Source organism: Palaemon carinicauda, chromosome 6 (assembly GCF_036898095.1).
Source record: "Palaemon carinicauda isolate YSFRI2023 chromosome 6, ASM3689809v2, whole genome shotgun sequence".
NCBI lineage: Eukaryota > Metazoa > Arthropoda > Malacostraca > Decapoda > Palaemonidae > Palaemon > Palaemon carinicauda.
The window spans coordinates 148,910,308-148,927,807 of NC_090730.1; the positions used below are offsets into that span (position 1 = coordinate 148,910,308).

At 32.7% G+C, this 17,500-nt stretch overlaps 2 protein-coding genes across 2 annotated transcripts in view; one reads left to right on the plus strand and one right to left on the minus strand.

The window, feature by feature from the left end:
* The window catches only part of LOC137642713 (uncharacterized), a 181,181-nt gene extending 165,534 nt beyond the window's left edge, over window positions 1-15,647 (minus strand). The window contains 1 exon segment of the mRNA XM_068375517.1: window positions 15,525-15,647. The gene's annotated coding sequence lies outside the window, so the exon portion shown is untranslated.
* LOC137642714 (beta-1,4-glucuronyltransferase 1-like) overlaps window positions 1-17,500 on the plus strand; it is a 112,686-nt gene that overhangs the window by 20,971 nt on the left and 74,215 nt on the right. The window lies entirely within an intron of this gene.

Genomic DNA, 17,500 nt, shown 5'->3' on the forward strand with positions numbered 1-17,500 from the left:
TCAATGAAATCTATAGTATGAATATAGGTTTTAAACGTATTGGGTATGGTCTCTATCAATATCATTTCTTTACCATTTACGTGGCAGACTACCAAAAACAATATTGCATATGACCGATACTACACCACAGAGATTTTTAGCATGGTATTAAAAACACAGCCAATAACATAATATAATATGATACATAATATAATTTATATAATATTTATCATATGACATATTACAATATAAAGTATGATAAATAATTCAATACGAATATAAATATCAGCGGGCAGTTTTAACTTCTGTATATTTATAGATAGAGAAAACCTCTAGTATCCTTTGTTCCCTTGCTATTATTACTTCAAAAAGTACCTACAAATTCAAGATACAAATTCCTCATCTCCTCAGAGATTAACACACTTTTTTCTGTTCCCGCTCCTTTATCTAGTTCTAGTCAACATTTTTTGTTTGATAGGTGAATCAAGTTACCCATACTGTCGGCTCATTTAATAAGCTTTAACTCATATACGAAATGTGTATGGAAGATTGAAAACATAAAATATGGATAATTTTTTTCGTTCTCCAAGGAGGACCAAAACATAAAAACGTATAAATAAAACATATCCACATTTTTTTTTTTAAACTGAAATTTAATTTTAGTTCTCAAAGGGACCATCTCTCTTCCACTTCAAAAAACATTTAACCCAAAATTAGAAAAAAAAAATATATAGCTTTCGAAGGGAACATTTGTTTTCTGAAGAAGGGAGATGGTCCCTTAGAAAGCTAAAAATAAAATAAATTTTACATAAATTGTGGGTTTATTTTATTTATAACATATGCACGAAAAATTGTGTATTTCAATGTACAGTATAAGAGCGTACTGCGTTGTAAACTCCTCTCCAATAAAAGCATGGAAGACATCCCCACCATTGTCTCGTCTCTTCTGCTTACGTCACTTGACTGTAAGAAGAAGCTTGCAGTCGATTGTACGCAACCTTGACTTCGCACGCTTTTCAGCCTGATCTGATTTCAATTTTTTTTTTTTTTTTTTTTTACCAAAAATCATACACATATCAGAACGTTGTTTAGATATCAATGAGGGATAATGTTTTTTTTTTTTTTTAAATTCGTCGTTTGAAGTTAGATAGGCGTTACGAAAGGGCTAAATTTTTCCTGGAAACTTTTAACATCATTCCTCATTTTGACTATCAAAACTTCCTCAAACAAAAGGATATTTGATTATGATTAATCTCTCATTTCAAGGAGTTTACTTTGCATTTATCTTATTATGAATCTTTGCGAAGACATTAGAATGGAACATAAACAAATTAGTGCAGTTTTGAAGAATATCCGAAAAGTATGATGTTTATACACTGATAATGAGTATAGGATGCTCGTTCGCAACTACTTTTCTGATCTCTCTCTCTCTCTCTCTCTCTCTCTCTCTCTCTCTCTCTCTCTCTCTCTCTCTCTCTCTCTCTCTATATATATATATATATATATATATATATATATATATATACACACACACACACACACACATATATATATATATATATATATATATATATATAGTATATGCCTATATATGCATGCATGCATGCATACATATATATATATATATATATATATATATATATATATATATGAGTTTATTGATATGTGTGTCTGTTTTGAAGATCCTATTAAACATATCATTAAAGTATTAGAGGTTATAACAAAGACGAATTTATGGATTTATGAATTTGGCCATAAATCCCCGCGTTCGGGCCTGGAGGCCATTCAGCACCCAGGTGCAAATGGTAGGCAGGGTCCCTCAAGAGTTGCAATATGAAGTAAAAGTAAAGGAGTTGGATAGCAAGAAGGAAGAAAAAGAAAACAGAAGCAGAGGCACAGCAGAAGGTAAAAAAAAAAAGAGAAGTTAGGGGATAAAGGAACGCTGCAATCAAAATGCCTAGAGTGCACTGTCTGAGTTGCACCGAAAAGTTGAAGAAAGAAAACACTCAAAGAGTTGACAGGATTACTCTGCAGTGCAGAAGTGATAGTGTGATTTAGTTGCTGACTAGGGTTTGTAAAGTATATCTGGATGAGGATAAGCTACCAGAGCAATGGGGGGAGAGGAATAATTGTTCCTTTGTACAAGGGAAAGGGTAATGAAGGCTACTATGAGAATTATGGGGGAATAAAGTTCATTAATATAACGGGGAAGGTGCAAGCTGACGTCTGACTGAGAAAGATAGGCGAATGAAAGACCAGTGTTTGTAATGAAACAGTTGATTGAATAAGTTTGAAAGTAAGGTAAATTGAATGTTACATACATGAACTTAGAAAAAACTATCATATAATCGATAGAAAATCAATGTGGACGGGCGTTTAGAATGTAAAGTCTAAAAATAAGTTGTTTTGAGCAATTAAGTGTTTTTATCATGAAAGCGAAGAGAATTGTATAACTTAAACGGAAAATTGACTGGTTAGGTGTGAAAGTGAGACAAGGGTGTGTCAAGTTTCAATGACCGTTCAATATTTTTATGGAAGGAATTCTTGAAGCGGTCAAAGAATGGACTGTAGATATAGATGCTGAGTCGTGCGATAAAATAATTCTTCATGAATGAATGATGTCGACTGGGGACAGTGGAAAGAGTCTCAAAGATCTACATCAGAGTTTGATAGCTTTTTAGAATAGAAGAAAGTTTAGAGTACATGTTAGCAAGAGCAATTTTATATGGGTATTTGGCAATACGGATAATGGAGCAATAAATGTTAATAGGGGAGGATGAAAAATAGATGTGACTGATTCGTTCAAGTATTTGGAAGTATATGTAACGAATGATGGTTGAGTAAGAGCCGAGTCTGATAACATTTAAGGTAGTATAGGTAGCATGGTGAGTTGAAAAGATTGGAAAAACTTTTGAATAATCAGTGATAGCCATAGAGGGAATGCATTAAGAGATTGGTGAACCAACTCACCTTTATGAAACCAGAATTCAGATATGAAGTAAAAATAAAAAAAAAAAGGCTGAAGCTACTGAGAAAAGAATCGATAGAATGAGAAATTTTAAGATAGGTAGAAGTGGTAACAAATATTAAGATGAAACCTATTTTGAGGTGGTTTAGTCATGTGGAAAGAATGAATGACAATGGACAAGTGAAAAGTGTACAATTCAGGGGTGGTAGGAACTATGAGAGGGAGGCCTATAAAGTGTTAGATAGATGGCATTTAAGATCTATTGGAAAAGAGAACTGTCATTGCCTGAAACCGCAAAAGTACAAGTAGGGTAAGGGTGAAATGAAATGCACAGCGTCTTAGGGTGTTTGAAGAGACGTTAATGAATCCTATCTGTAAGTTTAATGAGAGGATTTTATCTAGAAGCCTTTCCACACAGGACAAATATGGTGGTGACTCGGATTTCCTCTGGAACCCTAACTCATTTGGATTAGATTTATGAAGTTTTCCCATAAGATTTATCATCAGTGTTCGCCTGCAACTGTGATGAGTTTAAGAGGCTGGGTTGCAAAAGGGAAGAAAAGCTAAAACGTGAGTCTAGAGGAAAGTTGCAAGAGCGATATAAAAACTTCATAACTAGAGTACACTGCTTGTGATGAACTTACGCATTAACCAATTTTCCAAAAAACTCATTTGGATAAAGAGTAATTGTTAAATATATATATATATATATATATATATATATATATATATATATATATATATATATATATATATATATGTGTGTGTGTGTGTGTGTGTGTGTGTGTGTTTATATATATACATATATATAAATACATAACTTATACACACACACACACACACACACATATATATATATATATATATATATATATATATATATATATATATATATATATATACACATATATATATAAGCTTTCGTTTAACAAATATCCCCAAAAGAAAATCTTTTCGAATGTCCCATTTCCCATTAAAAATTTTACTCCTCACCCAATGGTCTTTGACCAGGCGTTTGTGATTTCCCCCTGTGTGCTTCTCTATATTTACTGGAAGTATTCCCCCTTTGTATCAATCCCTCGGGGTTATTTATAGTCTGGCGAGGCTTAAGGGTCTGTTTAGTGTGCTGTAAAGTCATAAAATCAACCCTAAGATAGTTATGGGTCGTTAGCTGACTATTCTTGGAATGAATAAAGAGGGTAAAGTAATTATGTAAAGACCATTTCTACAGATTTACAAATCGAAAATCTCTGTCGCTATTTTGAAGTGGATTCAACGCGTTCTAATGATTCTTCTCTATTACTTAACATAAGACCTAAATGTACAGTAGATACGCCTTTTGCATCGCACGGCTATATATACATATATATATATATATATATATATATATATATATATATATATATATATATATATATATATATATATATATATAGATATATATATATATATATATATACATTTATATATATGTATATGTATATGTATATATGTGTATTTATATATATATATATATATATATATATATATATATATATATATATATATATATATATATATATATATATACACACACATACATAAATGGGGATGTCTGGAGAACAAAGTTATACAGAGTATCATAAATACAGAGAATACCCCCCCCCCCACAAAAAAAAAAAAGTTTATTTACTTATCCAGCATGCAGAAAAAGGAAAGTAGACAAGCTTGAAAATAGGGAGCATAAGAGACGGCATACTTTCAAAATCGGGAAGGGGATAAGAAGAAGCAAGGATAAATGAATAACAAAGTAGCATTAAATGGACTTCAAAGGCGAATTGTAAGTGTACTCAGATATTTTATAGGGAAGTTTTACTAGGAACGAAGGATACAGAAACAAGAACTTAAGACGGAGAAACAATAGCAGAGAACTGGACGTGATGCAAACTAGAATGTCAAACGTTCCTTGAATAAACACTCGAAAGAGACTAGAAGCAGATGCAATATAGGGAATTAGGAGTAAACTTTCTAAGCATTCAGATGAAAATTGAGCTTAGAATTTTGAAAATTTCAAACGAACGTTCTAGGTTCAGACTAACTGATTTATTTCTGTAAACTATCGTTGGCACTTATGAGCATGGGTGCATCTACACGGAACCGACATCCCTTAGGGAAGGGACAGAAGTGTAGCAACAAATAATTATCATTATGCTAGCCGTTTCTAAGGTCGTTCTCTACAGCATGCGAGAGGAAGCCCCTAAAATATTCTTCGGTTCTCAGAAAATTTCCGTACTGGAGAAAAATTCAGCACAGTTCAAATATTAACAGTGTCAATAAAAGGAATACAACTGTTTTCCCTGGCTCCTGAAAGACTGTGTATTATTGAATGAGAAAAAGCACCAGATTATCTTGAAGCAATTATTAATTCCCTCCATTACCATAATATTATCCTGTTTTGTGGCCTCTAAATCACGGTGGACCTTAACGAGAGACGCCTTTTAATAGTTTCTTTCGTCTACTCATTGGCATTGCTCCTAGATATATTTTAGTTGGAGATATTACTAATGTGGTTCCGAGGCGTAATTTATATTGACAACCGCAGAACCTGTCGGGCACAATACTCTATCTTGTTTCTCTTTCTCTTGATATTTTTGAAGTTTTAATCAATTTATTTTCAAGGTTTTATAGTTTATATATGAAAGATTTATTTTGATTTTATTATTGTTCTTAAACTTCTCTTGTAGTTTTTCCTTATTTTCATTCCTCAATAGGCTATTTTCCCTGTTGGAGCCTTTGAGCTTATAGCATCCTGTTTTTCCAACTAGGGGTGTAGCTTAGCAAGTAATAATAATAATAATAATAATAATAATAATAATAATAATAATAATAATAATAATAATAATAATAATAATAATAAGAGGAATGTTCTGTTACACAGACCTCCATTCCGAATTTGATGAAGATGGCAAAAGCTGACTTTTAATAGTGTGTGCTGCACGAATCGGAGACTTGGGTGGTAATAAAAGAATGACATCACGAGATTAGAGACATTTGCAATGTGCAACTTGAGCAGAATTGAGAAACTGGAAAGGTCAGACAATGCAAAAAAAATTTGTGACTGAGAATGGATGAGTGAAAGAAATTTGGAGGTATTGAATAGGAGAGGAATAAAAGATACAAAATGGGATATCAGAAAAAAAAGGAGGGGCTATAAGATGAATATAAAAAAAGATAGAAAAAGCGGAGGGAAGTTCTTATTACTAACAAAACCTCAAAACACTACAGAAGGATACTGACGATGATAGGTATGAAAACAACATATCCTAGGGAATAAAGAACATATCTATCTCTGCTTTATCACTAACATCAACTAGATATTCAAAAAGGTTCCAAATGAATTATGCATATTACGTGAACATTATCCAAATATCTAAATGTACCTACAAGGTGACCCCTGTGCCAATTTATATCTACAGAACTAGGGTTTGCTTCAATTTTATTCCTCTAAGGTTATGAAAACCTCTCTTCTATTATTTCGTCTATAGGGAAGAGAAAAGTTTTAAGAAATTTAGGGGAAATTTCTTCTTTTATCTCGGCTATAGGGAGAAGAGTCTTGAAAAATTTAGGGAAAAAGAAGTCATTTCTTCTATTATTTCGTCGACAGGGAGGAAAAACGTTTCGAGAAAATTAGGGAAAATAAGTCATTTCTTGTTATTTCCTCTATAGGGAGGAGAAATTTTTCGAGAAAATTAGGGAAAATAAGTAATTTTTTCTTTTATTTCGTCTATAGGGAGGAGAAACGTTTCGAGAAAATTGGGGAAAAGAAGTCATTTCTTCTATTATTTCGTCGACAAGGAGGAAAAACGTTTCGAGAAAATTAGGGAAAATAAGTAATTTTTTCTTTTATTTCGTCTATAGGGAGGAGAAACGTTTCGAGAAAATTGGGGAAAAGAAGTCATTTCTTCTATTATTTCGTCGACAAGGAGGAAAAACGTTTCGAGAAAATTAGGGAAAATAAGTAATTTTTTCTTTTATTTCCTCTATAGGGAGGAGAAACGTTTCGAGAAAATAAGTCATTTCTTCTGTTATCTTGGCTATAGGGAGAAGCGTTTTGAAAAATTTGGGGGAAAATAAGTTATAAATTTCAAAAGTGGCTGAGGATAAGGCAAAAAATTCTGACCCAAGATTATACTGAGCGTCACATTTAATACCATTTTTCTCTCCGTTACAGCAGCAGTAACCTTTACATACATCTGAGAGCACTCGTTTTCATACCATTTACATGGAAAGACAATTTCTTCTTAGCGAAAGATAGTTCTTTGTTTTTACAGTATCTCCAGTATTTCGTTTTTAATCTTACAAACATTTTTTCTAACTTTCGTTCGCCTTCTTCATCTATAATATATTCAAGTTATCGAATGCTTTCTACTGATGACATAACCAGGGTTTAAACTTTTAAGGTATATACCTTAATTTGAGTTAATTTGCATGACTTCAAGGTAATTCTAATGTAATTTCGGTTTAATTACCTTCATAATTAAGGAAATTGGAAAAGTTTGAAGGTAATCTAATGGCTATATCATCATGTTCAAGTTTAAACCCTGGACATAACTATCACATAACTTGTCCGCAATTAGTCATGCAAAAAAAAAAAAAAAAAAAAAAAAAAAAAAAAACTTGAGTCATACCTCTCAAAACTGGCATCTATACACAGTCTGTCTGTCACACAGACAGGCAGAAGACTCTTTGGCAAATATTCCGAGAAACAGAATCGATTTTCTCGTCAATTTATTCATTGAAGTAAAGTCATGAAAATCTATTACGTGGTTCATTTTTTACTTGAAGCTTTCAAAGTTAAATTTATTCGCTGTTAAATAAAGCTTTCATTTCATTATTACTGCTCTTCTTATTATTATTCTGTGGTTTTATTCGTGAGGAACCGGACGTAGAATAAAATACGTTAAAAGAGATTAAATTAAATGAATAAAGAAGTAGAAGGGAATAAATGAATAAAAGCAGAAAAGAAACTGATTTTAAATAATTTTTTTTCTTCATTATATACATATTTACCTCTCAGACTTCTCTTTGAGGAATGGTATAGGCTATAAGGTCTCTCTCTCTCTCTCTCTCTCTCTCTCTCTCTCTCTCTCTCTCTCTCTCTCTCTCTCTCTCTCTCTCATACTACGACGCACACACACACACACACACACACATATATATATATATATATATATATATATATATATGTATATATATATATTTACATATATACTGTATATATATGTATATATATACATACATATATATATATATATATATATATATATATATATATATATATATATTATATATGTATATATATGTGTGTGTGTGTGTGGGTGTAAAATACACAGGAGCAAGTGCTTTTTATTATCAAAAGAAAAACCCCTAGAAAAATAATGAAAACACCATGTGCGTAAATCCTTACCAGTTTCTGTTATTTTCAACACATTGTCTAAGCCATGTCTTGAAAGCAAATGAAACTGATAAGGATTCATATAGTACATACTGTATATACTGTACATACATACACACAATATTTATTCCAAGTGTCTACCATTCTAATATATTTTGCGTATATTTGCTATACTTTTTCATCTTCTAAACGTAATGTTTTGGAAGTATTAATGAGAATGCGTATGATGATTGGTCCAATGTAATCCTGGCCTGTTTTAGTTATTCTAACTCCGTTCTGTTCCTTCTACTGCTAGTAATGGGGTCCTTGTATGTGGTCTAAGGACCCTAATTGTGACATGGGCATGGTCCTCGATACTATTAAACTGCTATTTTAACTTAGATAATGGTTTTTGCGGGATGATGTTCGCGGTCTCAACAAATATGTCTTGAGGGATGGTCACAGTATCTTAAAGAAACCATCCAAGATATGTCTCTCTAATCGTGAAGCTCTAAAAAATAATAGTGTACGACTCCGTTGTTTCGATGGACTTTAATGACGACATCATGTGGCCCACTTAACAAATATGAAGATCCTTACATGACTTCTGAACATTTGAATTTACAACTAACGCTAGTTCTTGAATGTACATACTACGCTAGTTCAGGATCCTTGGAGGAAAACTATCAGATTAGGACACATGAAAACTATTTGTGAGACTCCCTCGTAGAGAGATTGTCTCATACGTTCTAGTTCTGCATGGGCAGCTCTCCAGATATTGCAATGGGAGCAGGGCCTCCTGTTGTACTTTCAGATAGGCTAGGATAGAAAAAGTAGGGATGGAAAAGATGGGAGTGAAAGTAATAAAACGTAAGCGTTTGAAAATAAATTGTATTAGGAAGTAGAAAGATTGTGACAGACCCAATTTCTCTTACGTAAACCAAAGGCTTCGTTAATTTGTTGCCACATGAAAGTTTATTTATTGGAAAAAGTGATCCCAAAATTATTTAATTGTGCCTCAGGGTTTCAACCCGTGTCTATGTTTATACAATGTATATACAGTACACTGGTGCACATATACTGTATATTCAAAATAAAATAATTGTTTTAAACTATACTACCTATAAATGAAATGGTGTTGGGAAATTCACAATTAATTAAGACTTAATTCAAAAATTTTGTGATAATAGTTAATGGATGATGGATCGGTGTTTAAGGAAATAGGCAAGTGAAAAAAAAAATCCTTTATTTTTATTTTAGGGTTTTAGGAAATTTTTACCCGTGCTTAGATCCAACTAATGAAGTATGTCTAGTGCAATAAGCAATAACATTAACATTATGCGATGATGAGTTCTGTTGCACCATTAATACAACCATCTAACGAGAAGCAGTTAGTTTAATTTCCATTGTAGATCATTTTAGATGCTATTTAGTTTAAAGAGTAACACTTTTCAACCAAAGATGATCTAGAGATCTGAAATTTCAATTATGTAATTTTTTCCCCTTTGTTTTAGTAGCTCAGAAGAATATTCTCTAAATTCTTAGCATGTTTTGCATGCCCCTTCATACACGGTGGTATTAATAGTGTTCATGCTACATAATTAATATAGAATTCTTGCAATACTTTTTCTTTCTATATTTATATTCAAAAGGGGTATCTGGCCTTGATTGTTACTTTGGAAGTCTTGTAGTTTCATTATCTTCGTTGTGGACATCATACAAGAGGGTTATGTTTGGGTACTCGGACACGGGTTTAACTCCAGACACTCCAAAGGTTTTAGACATCATTTCTAAAAAGCGCATTTTCTTATTCAGGGTTAATTTTGTTTAGGACACTAAAAGGAACTAAAACCTGTCTTTACAATACTAGTTGAGGCACCCTATTCGATCGAGGCATCTGTAACCTACGTTAGTGGCTTACTGGTCTCCTTGGTATGCATTTCCTCGACGAAGATATAAGTACAAGATTTCTCGTTACCACCAATCTCATTCATGAATTTGAGGACTGAATTATAATTCAGTGCATCTGCCAGTTTCTTTGATCTGTAGGTTTCTTTGATAGCGATGAATATATATATATATATATATATATATATATATATATATATATATATATATATATATATACAGTATGTATATATATACACATATATATACAGTATATATATATATATATATATATATATATATATATATATATATATATATATATATATATAAATTTCTAGCCAAACATCTTTTCACCTTTGAGATTGGGGGCGGGGTCGCATCATTGTTAATCTTCCTGTTCTCTGCCATTCTGTGAGGATGAGGTTGCTAGCCAACAATTACTTTCTTTACTGCTTTAGTCAACTGAAGCACCACGGATTTTTCAGGAAATGAATTGGTTATTTTCCTCCTTTGGGATTTAATTCTGTTCTCTCGTAGCGAACCAAGATTGGAACATTAGTCTATATACATTTTTCCCTTATAGGGTGTGACTTCGCAAAGCGCTACCATTTAAGCAAATAATGAATGATGGTTAGGAGTAACAAATGGTTAAATATCCTTCAAAATGCCTTCTTTGTGTAACTTTTTCGACGAGTGACTCGTATTTTCCGAGCGACAATGAGGTTCATTGCTGCGTACAATTATCATTTAAATTTACAAACTTTGAATGACAATATCAATGTATCTTTAAAAGCATAAAGCATAAGGAAATGTTACACGACATAATTTCAATAACAAGAATGATACTGTGTATAGTTACTGAATGAGACTGAATCTTATCAACTGAGCTCCAAGAATTCTATTCAACCCGTCTCCTCCATCCACACTCCAAAACAAACGATATGCTAAACGTAGCATCTGTCCATGCTTTCATAACTTAGCAATCCCGCTGCTCTATAGTAAAAGGTTTTTATACATACGCTTTAGTCAGTAATTATTGGGTAATATGCACTAACAAGGCACCACTTGTAAACGCGTTCAAGTACTGAGTCAAGATATTAAAAAAAAAAAAAAAAAAAAAAACTTTAATATTAATCAATATAAATTTAAATTTTAGTAAATTTCCGACCCTTTCTGGTCACATTTCAAGAAATAATTTTGTGATTATAGTAGTCTGAAAAGAATAATTATTTTACTAGAGCTTCAAAGCCTTTGATTTTTAGCATTAGTGACTTCCACAATAGCTGTGATTTAAAGATGATATTGTGAAGACTACAATTATTGGCTTTCAATATAGGATTTCCCATTTTCAAAACAATCGTCAAACGTGACTTTAAATAGTAATCAACCAGGATAAAAAAAAAACATATTAACATGAACATTCCCAATCACGCCCACCCCGAAAAAAAAAATCTATAAATTCTTTTCAAAAGTTTTAATTCTAATCTCAACAGGTTGTTCTTTGTACACTTGAAGCAATCTCAAGTATGAGCTGTGTGCGAATGATGCCTAAGAGGAAGTTAAGGGCGAGAAAATCTTCCCCTGTTAATTGCCGAGGAGCAATTAAGATTCTAACACATGTGACCTTTTGGCTTCCGCATAACCTACCTCACCCTTTTCAAAATTGGCTTTGGTGAAAGGTTGCTTGTTTTTCACTTAGTTGTATCTGAACGTTTTTCCTCTTTTTTAATTCTTAACTTTGCGATTTGACAATAAGGACTGATCCGAAAACTAATTTCTAATATGGTAATGAAATTGTTTAAAATGTTGAGCATTGTCTCTAAGAGTTCTTGAATTCAATATTAAACAAAAATAATTTTATGTATTTTTTTTTTTTGCACATCTATCCATCCAAGTGTAACCGATAAGCACACAAATTAACACATACAAATAAAAAAAATACTAACATACACGCTCGTATACGATATATATATACATACACACACACACACACACACACATATATATATATATATATATATATATATATATATATATATATATATATATTATATATATATATATATATATATATATGTATATATATATATATATATATATATAATAATAATAATAATAATAATAATATAAGAGTGTGCTTGTATTCCACAAGAAGCGGTACTTCAAATAAAGGTTACCACAAGACAAGCATTATCGCAATGACACCTTAATCACTCAACTGCGAAATCATCTATATAAGTCACCAAACGTGGCAATATGGTAATGATAATGTAGTGAACTAGTTATTCGGAATTAATAAGGTAATGTATACCTGACTGGTGAAAAGGTTCTCGGGAAATATGTGAGAGATGACTGTTCACGTCATGTGAAAGGAAAGCCAAAAAGAGTGACTGTAATGGTTAAATGAACAGAAATTTATATGGCATCACGAAGAATTTTTATACGGTTTCTTAATGAAAAATCAATGAAAAAACCTGAATGTGTAATGGTTAAATGAACAGAGAGTTATATAGCACCACGAAGAATTTTTATATGGTTTCTTAATGGAAAATCAATGAAAAACCTAAATGTTTTTAAGTGATGAACATTCTGAGTTTATAAAAGGCAGGGAGAGTGTGCATTTATTGCTTTAAGGAGTTTAAAGTCAAAAGGAAAACCGTATGTGGTATTTGTTAAGCTAGGAAACACCGCTCAAGTTGATCGAAGTTTTGTATTGAGTCTTATGGGGCATGGTGAAAAGGGTAATATACAGATAGTGATTGGAAATCTTAATGATAAAAGAAAACCTATCTGTTAAAATATTTGGACAAAGCAGTAGTAATTTGGGTTTAAAAATAGGTCTCCCACAATTGTGTCGCCCATGGCCCTTTTGTATTCTCAACAATGGAGGGAAAAATAAGTCAACGACAGGACAAATGTTGGTGAAAAAATTGCTGGATAAGAAAGGACGTTGTGAAAGGTTGTGGTTAAATGATATTTGTAAATGGTGTCGTGTAAATGATTGGAAGTGAAGAGATTTTATTTTTGAATGGTGATGTTTAAGTGTTTTTTAAGAGAAATCTGAAAGTTAGCATGAAAAATAGATTAGAAATGCCTCACTTGCGTCATTACTTGGGACCAAATGTCAGATGAGGGACAATGCTAATCGCAAATATAGCGATGCAAGGAAGGAAGGCAATAACTCTAAAAAGAACTAGAAAAGATTGAATTTCTATGAAAGAACAAAAATTGGAATGTACAAAGGGTATTTTTGACCGTTCGCTTTTATTTATATATGAAAGTAAATTATGGTAGTTAACTAAATAAACGAAAAAGTTTTTGGATGAAAAAAAGATGAGAAATTACGAGATATGAAGATGTAAAAACCTCGAATCGGTAAAAAGGTGCATCATTAAGTTGTACCTTGTTACCAACGACAACATTAAGTTTACATACCTTAAAATCCTATAAAAACACTTTATTGTATATATAGATGGGATGCTGAAGAATAATGTAGAAGCGGTATCGGAACGAAAGTTCAAGATATGAGTAAATAATACTAGGTACACACACACACACACACATATATATATATATATATATATATATATATATATATATATATATATATGTGTGTGTGTGTGTGTGTGTGTACATATATATATATATATATATATATATATATATATATATATATATATATATATATATATATATATATATAATTGATTTTAACATTTGACAATTCTCTTTCATTACTCAAACAGTATTTGAAGTATTGATGCTATGCTATGTTCCTCATGTTCTTATTTGATAACCTTAGTATAGACATAAAATCTTTACATAAGAAAACTCATTACATAGAAAACTATAAAATCTGTATAAAACAGATTTAGTGTTAGGAGAGATGCTTATCTCCGAGTTAACCCGGGTTATAGAGAACGCTACCATGATGTTATACGCACATGTTTCCTGATTTCCTTAAGAATTTTGGCTTCAAACCTATATCGAATAACATTGAAGCTACGCATATTACCCCGTCTCAAAAATCCTCCAGAGTTTTGCCCACATAAAAGAGAAAAAAATATTGGCTTCTTCGAATGTAATAGGATAAAAAGGTTGAAATGAATGCCAAAAGAAATTGCTTTTGTGATTCCTTTGAACATAAATGATACTAATATACAGTCATTTCTAATAATGTTTTCTTAACTGTGGCTACAATTACTAAATAAAATTATGCTGCTATAACTAGATATAATTTTGAGAAAGACTCATGTGATAATTAGGTTCGATTCCTATATGGTAATGTAAAACCTTCGGAAATACTTTTATTTTAAAATCATAGATTCAATTCTTATCAAAGTTCAACAGGTCTTTTTCAGCTTCCAATTTAGGAAACAGTAGATACCTAACTTAAAAGCGTTCTTACAGCCAATGTCTACAGTAACAGGCTCGAAAATATTTCTACAAGACTTTGGGTCTATTATTCCAGTTGACATTAATTCGAGAATTATACAATTAAATTTTTTTTTTTATTTATTATCACAAAAATCCTCCTAAACAACATTCTTTACATGTCACAGTAACTATAATCACAAGCAAGGCAAGTACACATACACGTACTCACACAAAGACAAATTTATCTAGGTATCTAATTATGCAAACATATATATAACTATATATATATATAAAGCGAATACCACGATAAAATAAAGGACAGAAGGTGACAACGAATGCTTTGGCGTGTTTATTTGCACATCGTATCCCGAAAATGCTTGAATAAACACGTGAAAATCATTTATGCTACCTTCTGTCTTGTATTTATCTGTGGTAATCACTAATATACATATATATTGCACTGTAAATATACATATACAAACAACAACAACAAATGCAGCTGCTTCTGGTTTATTGCAGGACAAAAGCCTCTGAATTATCAATTCATGTCTGGGGTTTGGCCAGTTGTCATCACCTGGCTGGCCAATGCAGAATAGTAATGGTGGGTGATTTTTCGTCTGATCATTCACAGCAAACCAGCCAAGTAAGAGAGAGAGAGAGTATGTAAGATACAAGAAGTTATTAAACCCGGATAGTGAACTGTGACAAGTACACCCCGCAGACTTTATTCCCCACTAGAATCTTGTTTCCTTATACTATTATAAAATTACAGTATATCCGGCTATATGCTAATTCATCAACTAAATTCAAGGCAAAAATAACGCCTATTAAACCATTACCTTGGTAAACCTAATAAAACTTAAGAAATATCTACTATAGAAAAGAAAATATACTCACCTATTATACGGAATAACTTTTCGAGCAGCAGGAAATATCCTTAGGGAAGTCAGTAAGAACTTTCAAAACTTTAACCGAGACACGGATAATTACGACACCAAGTCATCTGGCAGGTTTTTTTTTTTCTTTATCACTGGCCACACCGATTCATTCTCTTTCTAGCGGGGAGTTTGTTTGGGGGAAAACAAAATCAACTCGTTTCGGCGTTTATGAATGCGAAAGCGGGGTTAGACACGAGAGAGAGAGAGAGAGAGAGAGAGAGAGAGAGAGAGAGAGAGAGTGAGATAGAGAGAGAGAGAGAGAATTAAGAAACGAAAGAGGGAATTTGGGGAGAAATTAAGATAAGATCTTAATAGGCATCGTTTCCTAAAACACATTCCACGAAGACATGATTACAAAACCTCGCCCGAATTTGCGAAACAGTTTTCTGCTTAATCCATTGCTTGGGCGCGTCACATGGCAAGACGTTAGATTTCCTCAGGTAGAGACTTTTAAGACTGTTCTCTCCACCCTTTAAATCCTCTAGACGTAATCCTTCCACCTAGTGGATCATCGTCAACTTTCTTTACTCAGAACTCCCCACCCTGCAAAATCGTTGTGGCCGTTCATTGTCTCTCAAAAACTACAGAAGATAACTGAAACTCAACGTTGGAAGAGCAGCGTACATGTCCGTTCGCAACCCCCAATCTGGATCGTCTGGGAAGGTATCTTTTCGGCGAGGCCATGCACATGATACTGTCAACATCCATTTTCTATGTGTACCTTTATTTCCGTTTTCTATACACGTCATTGTCACCATTTTCCCCGACGGTAATTTCATAAGCTCGTTTTCTGTGATGAATCAAGGTTGTCGATTCATAAACCAACACCAGACATATGAGAGGGTTATAGAGTAGAGTACTACATGACAGGACAACTGCTCTTTAATTCATAGGAGCATGGAATGAAGATGTCAGCACCAGCAAATTGATTCGATGGATATTTTACTTTTTATTGTATAGCTTTATAAAAGCGATAGGATATCATATTCATACAAATGGATACACCACACACACACACACACACACACGCACACGCACACACATATATATATATATATATATATATATATATATATATATATATTTGAAATAAAAAAAAATCAAAGGTAGTTTGCTCAAAATATGAAATGAAAAACCGAACAAGATGATGTACCGTTCAAACTGATAATCACAGAAGTCTAGATTAATCCTAATGCCTATTCTTTCTATACTCCGATTTGGACTTGTGATGCAATTCATTCAAAATCTAAGAAACTGCCGTTTGGCCAACCACAACATTAACGAAAACGAATAAATCTGGATGAGAAGCAGATACTTTTCAGTGGGATAGAAGACTTAGAAGAACAGAACGAAATGGCGAGGATAAAAATCTCAGATGACTATTTCTTGCCCTTAAAATCAAGTTCTTGTGCCTGTGATGTCCTCATCATTGCTTGGCTGTGATATCAATGGCAAGAGCGCAAGCGCCGACACCTACACGTTTCCTGCTTAATAAAATACTCTTTCATTTCTCGGTGTTCATGGCATCAACCACTAATGGTTTCTTAGCCGAAGCAAAGATGATCTGTGTAAGGAGCAACTCCTCTACATAAACAGTTTCTTTCCATTTAAAGTTCGTCAGAATAGACTTCCGTTCAACCGATTTATATTCAACCAACTGCAATACTTGGACGAAATTCAGAGGCGCCTTTGTAATATGTATACAACCTGAAAACAAACTGTCCAATGGTACGATTTGGCGGGAGATCTTCCAGACCTATGAATGGCTGACGAAAGTGACGTCATGATCCTATTGATCACCTCACCTACGAGAGCGAGTGAATATCCCTGGAGAGAGTTCGCCACACGATGATATTGATCCTGCCGTTGTCAGAAAATATCTACCACCTTCCAAATAAATCGAATCCAGTCGAATACCCTGCTAAGTTTAGCTGT